We start from the raw sequence: 14,276 nt of genomic DNA, 5'->3' as shown, positions 1-14,276 counted from the left end.
TGTAGACCAGGCTGGTCTCGAACTCACAGAGATCCGCCTGCCTCTGCCTCCCAAGTGCTGGGATTAAAGGCGTGCGCCACCACCGCCCGGCTCGTTCTACTTTGTTTTGTCTTTGGTTTTGATGGGACAGCCCACTGCCAGTTGACACCCTTCACCCAAATTGTCTTGAAAAACAATCAGTCACTAGACTTGGTACTGCACTCTGTGCCCCAGCTCTTCTACATCTTGCTGGGTTGTCAGACTTCACTGGCCATTGAGGCCTTTTGGGAACCCTGGGAAAAGTCCCTTCAGTCTGTTTATTCTTTGTCTTCGGTGAACATTCTGTATCCACAGGCACAGCAGAGCCCTTTAGTGTTGAATTCTATACTCTCCCGTAAACACGGCTCAGCTACTGGGGGCAGGGATTACTCCTTGAGCCACTTCCTGAATTTCAAAAACAAAATAAGGTTGAGAATAAGGCATAAATATGGTCAAATCCCCTGACTTTGGATTTTATATCTGCCACTGGACAAATTAATTAGCATGTAGAAATCTTATTTTCCTATGAGATAGGGCTAAAAGTGGTAGATCATTTTTCTAGTATGTTGAGGCCGAGTTCAAACTCCAATGAAGGGTGTCATCATAGAGTTGCTATGAGAAGAAAATAAAGTCATTTACAGGATATGCTGGCATACTGCCTAGCACAAAGCACTGGAGTGTAGACTGGCTGTTATTAACATCATTTGCATATATCACACACAATTGTATGTAAATGGAAATACATATAGCTATTGATATCTTTATATTATGTATCAAGACTTGGGGCTTAAGTGTCCAAGTTCCTGGTAAATTCCTGTTATGCTGGGTAATGGTCTGTTGAATGGGCAGAGTTTTGAAGGTCAGAATGTCTTAACAAGGTTGGGGAACACCCTAAGGAGTAAACACCACAAACACAGCCAGCAGAACAAGCAACAGGTCGCGTTGCGAATCAAGCATTCCGTTTGGTGGTGCCCAAACCAGCAGACGATGCCTAAAGAGACAGCATGTGAACACCAAGCTTACATGATCCAAATACCAGGCTGCTCTTCATGTGTGGGTCCCTTACCTAACAGCTAATGGAGCCCTAAGAGCCCTAAATACCTCCGGTGTCGCTTTTCGAGACTTATAGAATAACGAGGGAAACGGTGAGGCTGGCAGAACCTGCTGGCTGGGCTGGGGAGCCAGGCCATCTTTGTTTTCATTTTAGTGTGTGTTGTCGTCACAGTAACTGCAGGCTCCAGACGCAGGCCCTGGGTGTCATTTCCTCATGTGCGTCTACTGCCACACTGAAATAGCATTATGAACTCAGCAATGCCTCTTCCTTTCCTGTTGTTCTGTAGCACTCCAGCCCAAGCAGAAAGCTCAAAAGTGAGTTAGTTGAGACATAAGTGTATTAAAGAAAAAGAAAGTTAATTTATCCCTATTACTATATTGCCTGTGACTCATGAGCGTCTGGGGGGGGGGGGGTTATGTTTGCGAAAGTCTTGCAGATACACAAGATAAGTTAGCCATAACCTGATTGTGTTGGTGATGTCAGCAATCTACTGCTCTCAATCAAATCATCTTCTGGTGTCAGATCTTTAGAAAATTACTATTTTAAAGAACGCGTTTAACCAGTCCTCCTATGTTCATTCCACGGCTTTTCTATGGATTTTCTTTACAAAAGTAAGGGGTAGATGATTTATTTGTCATACCTGGGAGGAGCACGCTAACAATGACGACAAAAGAAAGACCAACTATTCCTAAGCGTAGACATTTAAAATCCTCAGCCACAAAGCAGGAAGCATGATTTTCACCATGTTGAGACAAAGAGAAACTCAACCCAGAAAAATCTTTCACCTTAAGGGCTCCATTAAAGGCAAATTACTTGAGATAAAGTCTGTCCTAGCTTTAAAATACCCGTTGGTTTGTCCTTCACCGGCCCCAGAAACATATAAATCACCCAGTATTGCACACTGACACCATTTCCCAAAAAGGAAAAGCGACACAAACCTACCCCATGCCTTGGTGTCGCGGTGGCTTAAACAAGGCCCTCAGGGATGGGGAGCATGGGGTGCTGGAGTAGTCTCATCTGGGTCCAGAGTTTCTCGCATTGTCAATCAGAGGTTTAACAGTAAAACAACTCAATTCATGTTTGACTTTCCTCCTGAGTTCTGCCACAAGGATGCCTGGCCTTTGAAATCAAACTGCCCCAGCTACTACCAGAGACAGTTGCACTCTGCCAACAGCCTTTCTCTTTCTTACTAGGGAAAGAGTAAAACTGACCATTTAAGGAAAAAATAATATACTTCAGTATGCTTGCCTAAAGTTCCTATATTTTGGTCTTAAAGCCTCTGCAGTGAATCTGCAAAGCCAAAAAAAGGGCTTCTCTCTCTCTCCTATCATCTATCTATCTATCTATCTATCTATCTATCTATCTATCTATCTATTTCCATCCTTCCTTCTCTTCTTTTCCACAAGCAGGTTTTCACTGGAGAATGAGAGTTCTCAAACTCAGCTTACAGACTCCTCTTGTAAGTTTACAGAAATGAAATAGAATCGACAAGTCTAAACCGTAGTCACCCACACAAAGTTTACTGCTACTATAACTATTTACAAGCCCCCCATCAAAATGCTTCCTATATTTTGTTAAATTAGGTGTATACAGCATATGCATAAGCATCTTTGTGATGTGAAACCGTTATTGTTTGTCTTGTGGCTGATTTTCTTGTCATTTTTAAGACTGACTAGGATTAAGAGCAATGAATAGCAGGAATTCATTTCTATTCGGTAAGGATGATGTTAGCCTGAGATGACCTTTTTTGGTCTTTTCACTTTATCGGTTACTAAGTTAGTGAAACAAAACAAATCATCAGAGGGAAGAAGTAGAGAATAATATACTCAATATCATCCCCTCTATGGAAGTCGGCATGGCTCTGTATTACCCAGTGTAGCTGGCTGGGGAAGAGTCAGCCAAGCCCTAAGTATAAAGACATTTTATCTCCAAGTGCAAATATAGAAACAAGAACAGCCTATCCTGTGGGTGATTTCTTAACCTTTTTAGTAATGCTTCTAGAAGACACAGGACTGCTGAGTGATAACAGGGGTGGGGGTGAGGGTTGCAGCCTAAATTCCATCTGCAATTATTGGCTGCTGTTCAGACTGTCTGCTTAGGGCGCCCAGCAGCACTACAATGTCCCAACCCGGATTCCGACATAAAGAATGAACCCTCTCTTGCTTACAATGGTGAGCAGCAGTTTATGAACCATCCGAGGACTTTGTGTGCAACTAGGATTAGAACTGACAATCACACTTAAGTGTGACCGTAGAGGTGAGACTGAATGGACTGGACAACATATCAAGCACATGCCTATGCCAGTAGCTGGTTAATCTTCAAACAACACAATGACGACAAAACACTGTAACACTCAGGTAAGGAAGCCAAAGCACAGGGAATCTGTCCAAGGCCACAGAGAGTTGAAACCTGAGTCCGGGTCACCAGCCTTGTCTATTACTTGATATACTTGACCCCTCTTCCATGACTCTATCTTTACTGCTAGAACTTCAATCAGATTCAAGGGAACAAATATTATTTCTTTAGCTGATCTTTTATTTTGTTGACAAGTATCAAAATACCATATAAATTAATTTATAATGTAGATTTTATATCATTTTTCTAAGTTGTTACCCATGATTTTTCTCTTGAGCATTTTTGTTAAGGTTTATAGTAACATAAGCTTGCCCACCAGACCCATGGCTTTCTATTTAAAAACATAAAGTTAGGGAAGTAAGTAAAGTGTCGATTAAACTCTATAGTACCCTAACCTAAGTCTGAGGCACCTATTATACATTTTATTATCTTTTTTATTTTTAAATAATCTTCACAAAACTGGAGAGAAGGCACTGTGGGTAAAAGTGCTCCCTGCTCTTGAAGAGTTCATTTCCCAACACCTAATAATCATGGTGTACAGCTCAGGGCTCCATGGAATCAAATGCCATCTCTGGCCTTCTCAGTCATCATCACACATATGGCATACAGGCACACAGATACAAACACATACACATAAACCAAAATAAATAAACCTGGGGAAGATAACCTATTTCTCTTGCATTGGATCTGAGTTCAATTCTGAGCTCCAGAGTCAGGCAGCTCATGGTGGCCTGCAACTCTAACTCCTATGGAGCGCTATATCTGACCTTACCAGGCGCCTGCGCACGCGCACACGCGCGCACGCACACACACACACACACACACACACAAACAATAAAAATAAAAGCATTTTAAAGAGAAATGTCCATCTAAAATGAAAACCGCAATGTATAATACTTAGAATGTATAGACCCCAACATTTCATAATTAAAAACTATAAACCATGAGGAAACCATTGCTTAATGAATATATTAATTATTTCACAAATCCCAGTAGGAACCCACTTCAGAATATAAAGACAATGCTTTTGTTTTGGTGAACACAGAGAAAATAGCCTCAAAGGCCTTTTATGTTCTTGCTGTCTCTCAGGCTGCAGGTCTCATGGGTGATTGAAAGTAGCACCAACAAACATCTGTGTTCTCTATACCTAGGGAGAAGATCTCCAAAATGACCATGATATTTTAAGTGTTTTATTGTTCATGGCAAGATTTTAATTCATGACTCATAAGTAGAAAGAGTCATGATTTAAATAAACTGACCAAATGTACCCATATAAGAAGTTTGTCCCTAAAAGATGATTTTAAAAACTATGAGTTACAGAATTTAGAGGTTTAGAAGTCTGGGTTCCCATACCTGAAGGAGGTGGATACATGTCTTTTTCGTATCATTTGTGAGGCATGCAATAACAGCTCTACAGTCAGACGTGTAAACACAGTTAAAATTAGTAAAATATCAAGCTTTTTTATTGAGAAAAATTTTAGGTAAAGCACTATCAGCCATACTTCTAGTAGGTTTCTTGATTTAATACATCCTCACATACTCATCATTAGAAATCTGGAACCTAAGAAGTTACTAGATTGTCCTCAGTGTCCATGGGGCCAAGAAGCTCCAGAACTACCCAGAAGATTTTACAGAACAATCCCAGCTTTAATGAGGTCACGCCTACCATGAAGAGCCCTAACATAAACAGCATTCGCGCTGGGGCGGGGTGGGGGGGTCAAACTGAGGAGCCACTTCCGGAATCTCTGTGAAGATGGGAGGGGATAGTCTGCATCTGAAAGGATAAACACCGTCTCTACTGGAGCAGAGTGTGTCCCAAGCAAGGTGAACGGAGGAGTGGCAAGGTCTTAAAGTAGCCACTGTTTTTGTCTGAAGAATGGTCCATAACCTGAAGTACCCGAAGCCAAGGGACTTTGCTGTTGAGTAGTGGGAATGAAACTGGAGAAGTTAAGTAGCTGCCAGATGATGGAAGGGTTTTTTTTAAATGCCCAGTCTCAGTGGTTGGCAGCAACAAGGAGTCCCCCCTGGATAATCAAAGTGTAGACCGACAAGCACAACCAAGTGGAAAGTTAGTCCTTGATCACCAGCGTTGTGGTCTGCATGGTAATAAGGCTGACAGTGGGTGGGTAGCATATCCAGACAAGAGCCAAAGAGAACAGCAATGGCGTCCTACCGCTCTTATATGCTCTTATAGAGAAAGGCAAGAGGGGCCACTCCAAAACAGCACACACACACACACACACACACACACACACACTTGAATGAATCAGGGATGGATCCGTGTACTCATGGAGGGCGATTTTTGTTCAGGCAGTGGAGGCAACCACGTGGTTTAACTTAGCACCTCTTAATTCTCAAGGGGAAACTTGGAACCATGAAAACAATTCATGATACTCAAAACTCCACTTCAGCAGACCTGGCCTTCACTCAGGGTCAAGCCCTGTGCTGTTATCTAAAAACTGTCTCGCTGACTCCAGAGAAAATCGAATGCCTCCAACCAGTGGTAGATTCCGGCCTTCCTGAGATATGTGGAAGCCAGCAATGTGACCCTTCCTGGGATTAAACAAGAAAAATGCAGAGCATCTAGTCCTGACTTTTCACGCGTCTTCCAAGACAAAGATATTTCATCTCCAGCAAAGTACCACGGGTTTCCTCTCTGACCCGCAGGCCATGCATGCACACTCACTATTATTTGTATATGTTGACTATATTGGATTAGCTTCTTTTACTTTGCAAACTAATCACATCATCAGAACCATGTAGCCTGGTGTAGATTGAAACAACAGCATTTTTTTCTTTTTCCTAAACACAAACTGTATGATCATCAATCGACTATTCTTAGAATAGGAACATTTACCAAAAAGGCTTACATATGCTCATTTGTCAAAGAAAAAAATTTCCAAACTGGCTAATGGAAATTCTTTTTTTTCTCATGACATAAATGGGTTTTTTGTTTTGTTTTGCCTTGCTTTAAAGGCGGAGTCTCACTCTGTAGCCCAGGCTGGGCTAAAACTTACTATGGAGCTGAGGTTTGCTTTGAATTCACAGCAATCTTCCTGCCTCAGTCTCCCCTAGTGCTGGATTGCTGGTGTGAGTCTCCACGACTAGTGTTCAAATAATTTCTTTGAAAAAAATGTTCTTCAGGGCTTTCTTTGATATTGTCCTTAGGTTTATACATCCAACCTCTCTGGATTATTTGAAGAAATAATTCATCTTCTTAGGCAAATTCAACCCCAACTATAGACAACCAAAAATCAGTATTGATTAGATCAGCCATTTGTAGCCACAAGCTGAGAGACTGAGTGTGAACTTGTCCACTGTAGGCAATTCCGATTAAGGCGCATGTCACCTCACGAACGGGGAGACAACACACCCTCAAAGGATACCGAGCTTCCCTCACACTGCTCGAAATGCGCTCTTACACCCAAGCAGCTTATGGAAGGATTTTTTTTTCCCCCTAAAGAACTTCGGTCTAAGTTTCTTAAAGCAGAATCCACTGTGTCCGCACAAAAGCAATCACTCCCTTTAATCAATTAACGCAACATCCTCCTGAATATTCAACTGTTGCACAAGCAGTGAATCAGCAGCGGGCACATTTTGCGCGAGTCAGATACATCTGAGCAACTGCAGGCAAATGAGGTCAGACCCAGCACAAGGTGTCCCTGCCATCAGAGAATCCGGCAAACCCCAGCGGCGCAAGGAGCAAGGAAGCGGGTCAACAGCGCAGCAACAGGGACACCAGACAGGATTTTCCTCAGTTACCACACAAGCTGCTCGGCTATTTTCAATAAATAAAAGCTATTTCACCCGCGAGGAAATGTCCCCTCTGTGGTTTAGCCACCCTGGCTGTGAGAGGAGTTCATCATATTCCTATTACCTGCAAGAACACGACTCACTCAGCAGGGCTAGCTTGACGGCTATTAAGACATCACAGAATGCTGTGTTTAAAAGGAACTCAGTATAACTGTGAAAAAGAGAAGTTTCTGATTTCTTTTTAATAATTCACACAGATTCTAAAATCCCTACACGTGCTCTCCCATCACAGAACAAGAGAAGTCCAAGCAAGAGACAAAGTAGAATTCTTGTGGAAACAGATTTAACAGAGTAAATGTATTCTTGGGGTGAAGGGGGGGTCTTACCTGCTGGCGGCTCCTTTAACCAAAGAAGTGTCCTTTCTCGGAGGGCTTATCCCTTGACGAACCCAGTGGTTTGTCCCACAGCCCAACAGTGGGTCCCGGAAAACTAGCCGGCCCAAAAGAAGACTGGGGAAAACGCTTTTCCCACTCTGCTGGGACTAGCCAGTAGCTGAAGTCATACAGGAAACGGCACGGAGTAGCTGCAGCTTCTCCTTCAACAGTCGGGATCAGCAGGAATTGGAAGCCGCCTATCTCCCACCCCGACTTTTGTTTCAAAGTTTTTTTCAACTGTTGCTAGGTGTTGTTGGGCTCTGAGATTAGGTTTCTCCTCCCGCGGCTCCCGCACACTGTCAGCGCGGTGACTTTGTTGGGGCGCTGAGCTGCGCGTGCTATATTTAACCAGTGTTCTCAGCGAGGCCAGCCTGTCAACAGCTGAGGAGTTTGCAGCCGGCCCTGCTCAGTTCCTAGGCAGCTGGGTTATCAGCCCCGCATCCCGCTCACCCCGGAAGGATCCCAGGAAGCCGGCAGACCCTTTTAAGGACCTCTGCTCATTTCACAGAGGTAATTACTGTTTGCAGACAGCGAAGTGGGACTTGGGCTTTTTAATCTGAACAGAAACAGAGCGGCAGTTGTCTTAGGCAGAGCAATTTCCCAAGGCAATATTCTACTCAATTAGACTCTTAGATAAGTGTTGTGATTTTTTTTAAATGCATCTAATAGTGCGCTACAGCGGTTGAGAAGATTCACAGAGATCATTTCCAAGCAGCTTTCATCATTGGAGAGTTACATTTATAGCTCGATCACTTACTCTTAAAAGACCTGCCCTGCTGCAAATATGAGGGCTTTTCAAATAAGGCTACCGTAAAGGAATGTCGACAGCACTAGGATTCTGCAAGAAGTCAAGTCAGGAAGGAAACTCTTACTATTCCGACTCAAGTCATTCATTCAAAGCAGCACATGGCAGCAAACACCTCAGCAACACCAGGACTTGAGACATTGCTCCTGGCTGTCAAGTTTGAGTCATCATTAACCCTCCATTCTCCAAAGCCAGCGAGGAAACAGCTCCAGCTTAAACATCGTTCTGTATCATGGAAAAGTATAAATCTGCCGAGCTTCAGACCCATGAGAATGTGTGCTTAGTCCTCTGATTTACTAAGCACATACAGGAAATTAATGCCAGCTAGGGGCTGCCGAGAGCCTTCCGAAAATACTGCCCTGACAAAAAAAATCTCAGCAATATCCCTTTAAATGTTGACTCTAGTACCAAAATCAATTCATCATTTTAATAATAACCTTGCTTTTAAACTAGGTTCAGGGGAATGTGTCTATGATACTAACCTCAGGGAGCTGAAGTGGGAGGATCCGGAGTTTGAGACAGCCTGGGCTATACAGGGACATCCTGTCTCAACAAAATAAAATAAAACAAGATGAAGATAAGCCAGGCAACGGTGGCTCAGCCACCTGTGATTCCAGCACTTGGGAGGCAGAGACAGGTGGATTCTGTGAGTTTGTGGCCAGCCTGAACTGCAAAACAAGTTCCAGGACAGGCAGAACAACAGTTACACAGAGAAACCGTGTCTCAAAAACCAAAAGCCAAACCAAACAAAACAAAAAAAAAGAAGATAAACAGGAGGAGGCAGGAAGATAAGAAGTTCACGCAGCAAGTTCAAGGTAACCTGGGAGTATTTCCAAGTAAAGTAAAAAAATAAAGATGCCTTCTTTTTGACGCGACAACTAAAGATGGACAAGAGAGACACACAAAGACGGAGGCGCTATATTTAACAGTCGCACTGCACAGTCCATGCCTTCTTTGCTAAGTTACCCTGCTGTCCATCTGGAAAAGCATGCCACTTTACTTAGCAGACCATGAATATGGCATGGAGGTGTCCTCATTCTTAACCTCATCTCCAAGGTTAACTGTTACCTCCATCTCCACCCACCAGAAAACAGCCCAGTTACCCCATCCTGGCAGCACACAGATAATACATCAATTTAATTTATTTACTACTTAATTTATTGACTACTAAATGCACACAAAACGTCATTTGTTTAGGCTCGGTTTTTCTAGGTCTGAGCTAACCTTAATTTAGGGGGAGAGAGAATGGAAGAGAGAGAGCACGCACAAAGGTGAGATGGTTTGGCAGGAAAAGTATAGAGCCTGACACCATAAAACTCCCAGAAAGATGGAAGGAACACACAAAGGTGCCCTCTGACCTCTACTCATGTGCCCTGGCACACGCGCATACATTAACAATAAATAAATGTTTCAACGGAAAAACTGCTATTAAACTTTTATGTGCGGTTAGCTGTGTCTTACAGAACAATGATGGATACTTCATTCACAGTCCCTACCATGGAAGGTCTGACTATTCACAGTCCCTGAAAGTGGTTCTGATACAGAGGGAAAGCACTTGAGTGAGCTATGGATGGTTCAGAACCATCAGGAGAGTATTGGTTGCATTGTTGCTGTTGTTGTTATTATTATCACAAAGGCATGGATAACTCCAAAAATGCATACAACCTGGCATCGTCATCATCATCATTACTACAAAGGCTGAGAAAAGTTTGAAAAGTACACACACTCCTAGCATCCATACCACACACAACAGTTCCAAGTTGAAAACCACCAAAGAGAATTCTGGGAATGTATCATTTCACCTCTACAGAGTTTCTTTATGGACGGTTCCAATCTGCAGCACAGCAAAGAAGAGAGGAAACAACCCACTGTTCCTTTAGCAGCCTAGATTATTCCACCTAAAGAAAAATGAGGTTATTCCTGCTGCAAATATCCAGAAAGAGTTTTCGGTTTTTGTTTTGTGTTATGGAAAGTGAATCCCCTGCTATTATTTACTTTAGCCTTTGGTGAGCTGGCCACTAGTGCCATTAGGTTCAAACAATGTGGTAATTAGCAAGATCACACAGGATGTGGCTTATAGTCAGATACTGTTGCTACCTTTAGAAGCATGGTTTTTGTTTGTTTGCTTGTTTTCTCCTGTGACAGACTATTCTGGACATGTAAACCAGGCTGGCCTCCAACTCACAGAGCTCTGCCTGCCTCTGCCTCCTGGGCTTCCAAGAGCTAAGAGGGGAGGCGTGAGTCACCACACCAAACTAACTGAACTGTTGTTCTTAGTTATACTAGACATGTGAACATAACTGATTAGTATTCTACAGTCTCTGCTCATGGTCTATCTCTGTCTGTCTGTATGTATGTCTGTGTCTGTCTCTATCTGTCTCTGTATCTCTGTCTCTCTGTCTTTCTCTGTGTCTCTGTCTCTATCTGGCTCTGGCTCTTTCTGTGTGTGTGTGTGTGTGTGTGTGTGTGTGTGTGTGTGTGCGTGCAAGACATTTTGAAGGCTTCTCCCTCAGGAACAATTATTCAGCCTAAATAAAGTATTTCCTACATAATCCACAGAGGAAGCTTGCCACTAAAAACTACTAGAAATTTGTGATTTGTCAACGAGGAACTGAGATTCAGCACATATTGTTCATATATGACCATTTGGCTACATCCTTTCCCACAGTCTTCAGGGTGATCTCTCTGGGAACCTCTGGAAAAGTAAGCTCAATTTCCCAACTTCAGCTATGAGTCATGAGGAAGGTTTTTTTTTTTTTTCATAGATTGCTATCATTTGGAGAAAAGGCAAGAGAATGAAATATCTGTCAACAGACTCTCTCTAAATCCGTTTCTGAGACCAAATCTCTTCTCTTGTTTATTTTAAAAACCATAGTGATTTAGAGACTTTCAAAAGCAAAAAGTTATTACATTCTTCAATATATTAGTGAACAACTGGCATGATGTTTACACTGGCAATGACCAGGACTGGAGAGGTATCACGATCAATTATCCATACAGATATGCCCTGTTGATATTCAGTGCTCAACTCTGAGATTTAAGTATAAGCTTATGAGTAGCATAGAATAATTTTTGTTGTTCCTTGCTGAATATTCAAACACCATTCACTAACATAAGAATGATGGGATGAGCAAGTTAACATATTAGGATTTTTTTAAAAGAAAAAGGAATCTTTAGAGCATACAGAAAGTGCTTCTAGACTCTGCACACTCAACTCATTAGAAACAAACAAACGTGGAGAAAAAAAGTCAAGTGTTATAGCACATGACTGTCACCCCAGCACTTGGAAGGCTAAGGCAGTAGGATAAGGAATTCAAGACCAACGTTAGCCACATACTAAGTTTGAAGCCAGGCAAGGCTACCTGATATTTGTCTAAAAACAACAACAAAATAATAATAATAATAATAATAATAAATAAAATGATAAGAAGAAACTCCAAATTGTGAATTGAACATTTTTAATTTTTTTAAAAATTTGCTACAAAAACAATAGATTTCATGATACAAACAAAAACATCGTAGTCATGGCATGGTCTATGTAACATGAGGGGCTGGCTTGTTGTCCTGCCTGATACCCCACATCCAGCAAGCCCCAAAGAAAATGACACAGAGATCTCCATAAGTTATAAAACTGATTGGCCCATTAGCTCAGTCTTCTTATTAGCTCTTGTAACTTATATTAAGCCATTATTCTTATCTATGTTAGCCACATGGTTCGGTGCCTTTCAGCCAGGCAGGTTACATCTTGCTTCTCGGTGGTCTGGGCTGGAATGGGGGGAATTGACTTCCTCCTTCTCAGAATTCTGTTCTCATCGCCCCACCTCTACTTCCTGTATGGTTAACCTGCCTATACTTCCTGCCTGGCCAATCAGTGTTTATTCAAAACATGATTGACAGAATACAGACAATTCTCCCGAACCATGTCTAGAACCACCTGGGGGAACAAAAAAACCTCAGTGAGGGACTTCCTAGACAAAGGTAGCCTGTAGGCATGTCTGTGGACAGCTGTCTTGACTATGTTCATTGATGTAGGAAGGTCCAGCCCACCAAGAAAGATGCCACCCCTGGGCCAGTGGTCCTGGGTCATATAAAAAAGCATTTGCTATTCTTTCAGAGGACCAGAGTCCTGTTCTCAGGATCAGGCATCTCAACACCACCTTTCCTTAACTCCAGCTCCAGGAGATCCAGCTCCCTCTTCTGACCTACACACACACACACACACACACACCATCATCATCAAAAAGAGAATGTTTTATTTCTAAAAGCAAAAAAAAAAAAAAAAGAAAATGATCATCTATTGAAAGCTTGCTGTAAGCTGAGAAGTTCTGAGAACTTGACATATATTGACTTGCTTAATTCTCATAGCAACCATAAAATGTAAGAACGATTACCTACAATTGGTACATAAAGAAACCTGCGTGCATGGACATAAAGTAAGTAAGCCAAGGTCACAAACTGCTCATTAAATAGTAGAACCAGAACTTAAGTCAGAGAATATGGTTCTGAAAATGTATAGCTACCTCCTCTGTTCGATAATTAAAGTAAATACAGTAATTACTTACTTGATATCTGACCACTAAACCATATGGACTTTATTATCTTTGAGTGCATAAACTATTGAAAAAAAAGCATGTTTTGCTTTGTTTTGTTTTGTGGTACTAGGGGCATGAATCCAGGGCCTTACCTATGTGAGGCAAGTGTTCTATCCTGAGTTATGGCCCTAAAGAAATACATTTAAGCCAGGCTGTGGTGGTGCATACCTTTAATCCCAGTACTAGGGAGGCAGAGGCAGGCAGATCTCTGTGAGTTCAAGGCCAACCTGGTCTACAAGAGCTAGTTCCAGGATAGGCTCCAAAGATATAGAGAAATCCTGTCTCAAAAAAAAAAAGAAGAAGAAAAGAAGAAAGAAAAAGAAAAGGAAAAGGAAAGAAAAGAAAAGAAAAAATAAATACATTCAAAATCCCATAGTTTTGAAGACAGAAAATGAGATAATTTCATGATGAGCATAGTAAAATAAAGTCCCATTGTAATTACAATTCTGTTGAATACCAAAGAAGAGAAAATTGGGCTGGCAAGAAATGATTCCTAGAGTAAATAAAATAAAAATGAAAGCCTATTTTTAAATGCTGTAGGTATAAACTGTTTAGCACATTCTCTAAAAAGAGCAATTCACGGCAGCTTAGTAATGAACAAATTTACTGTGTAGTGAAATTCTAAGATTGTCTTTTAAAAACACACTTTGGGTCTGTGATTAGATAAAAGTTTTTAAATGTTTATGAGTTATTTGTTCATAACCAAAACTTTACAAAGACAGAGACTACAACAAGAAAAATAAAAACAGAAAAAGCACCAGAGAGGAATTTATATTTATTTATTTGGGGTCTGATTGATGCTGTTTTTACTGGATATAATCAGGTTTTCTATTTTCTACTAATCTGGTTACAGTTCTACTAGGATTTAATGGAAATTAGGGCTGGAGAGATGGCTCAGAGGTTATGAACACTGGCTATTCTTCCAGAGGTCCAGGTTACACAGCAACTAACAACCATCTGTAGCTCCAGTTTCAGGAGATCTGACTCTCTCTTCTGATTTATATGAGCACTAGGAATACGTGTGGTGCACATACATGAATGTAACCAAAACACTCATACATATAAAAAAATTAAATGATTTTAAAAGGCACTGCAGACCCTTAGGGCCAGGGAGGTAGCTCGGGGGTAAAGGCACTTGATATCAGCTGGACAACCTGAGTTTCATTCCCTGAACCCACATAATAGAAGGAGAGAACCAGATATGACCTAGTGTCTTAGTTAGGTTTCTTTTTTTTTTTTTTTTTTTTTTTTTTTTTTTTTTTTTT

General features: G+C 41.5%; 1 protein-coding gene across 2 annotated transcripts in view; it reads right to left on the bottom strand.

Moving 5' to 3' along the window:
* Positions 1 to 7,915, bottom strand: part of Filip1 (filamin A interacting protein 1) — a 152,493-nt gene extending 144,578 nt beyond the window's left edge. For both annotated transcript variants that reach the window (XM_013346424.2, XM_005347572.3), the window contains exon 1: positions 7,567 to 7,915. The gene's annotated coding sequence lies outside the window, so the exon portion shown is untranslated. The remainder of the gene's footprint in view (positions 1 to 7,566) is intronic.
* Positions 7,916 to 14,276: the final 6,361 nt, after the last annotated feature.

The sequence above is a fragment of the Microtus ochrogaster genome, chromosome 5, assembly GCF_000317375.1.
Source record: "Microtus ochrogaster isolate Prairie Vole_2 chromosome 5, MicOch1.0, whole genome shotgun sequence".
NCBI lineage: Eukaryota > Metazoa > Chordata > Mammalia > Rodentia > Cricetidae > Microtus > Microtus ochrogaster.
The sequence above is the reverse complement of the archived record's forward strand: the minus strand, read 5'-3'. Positions and strand labels throughout refer to the sequence as shown.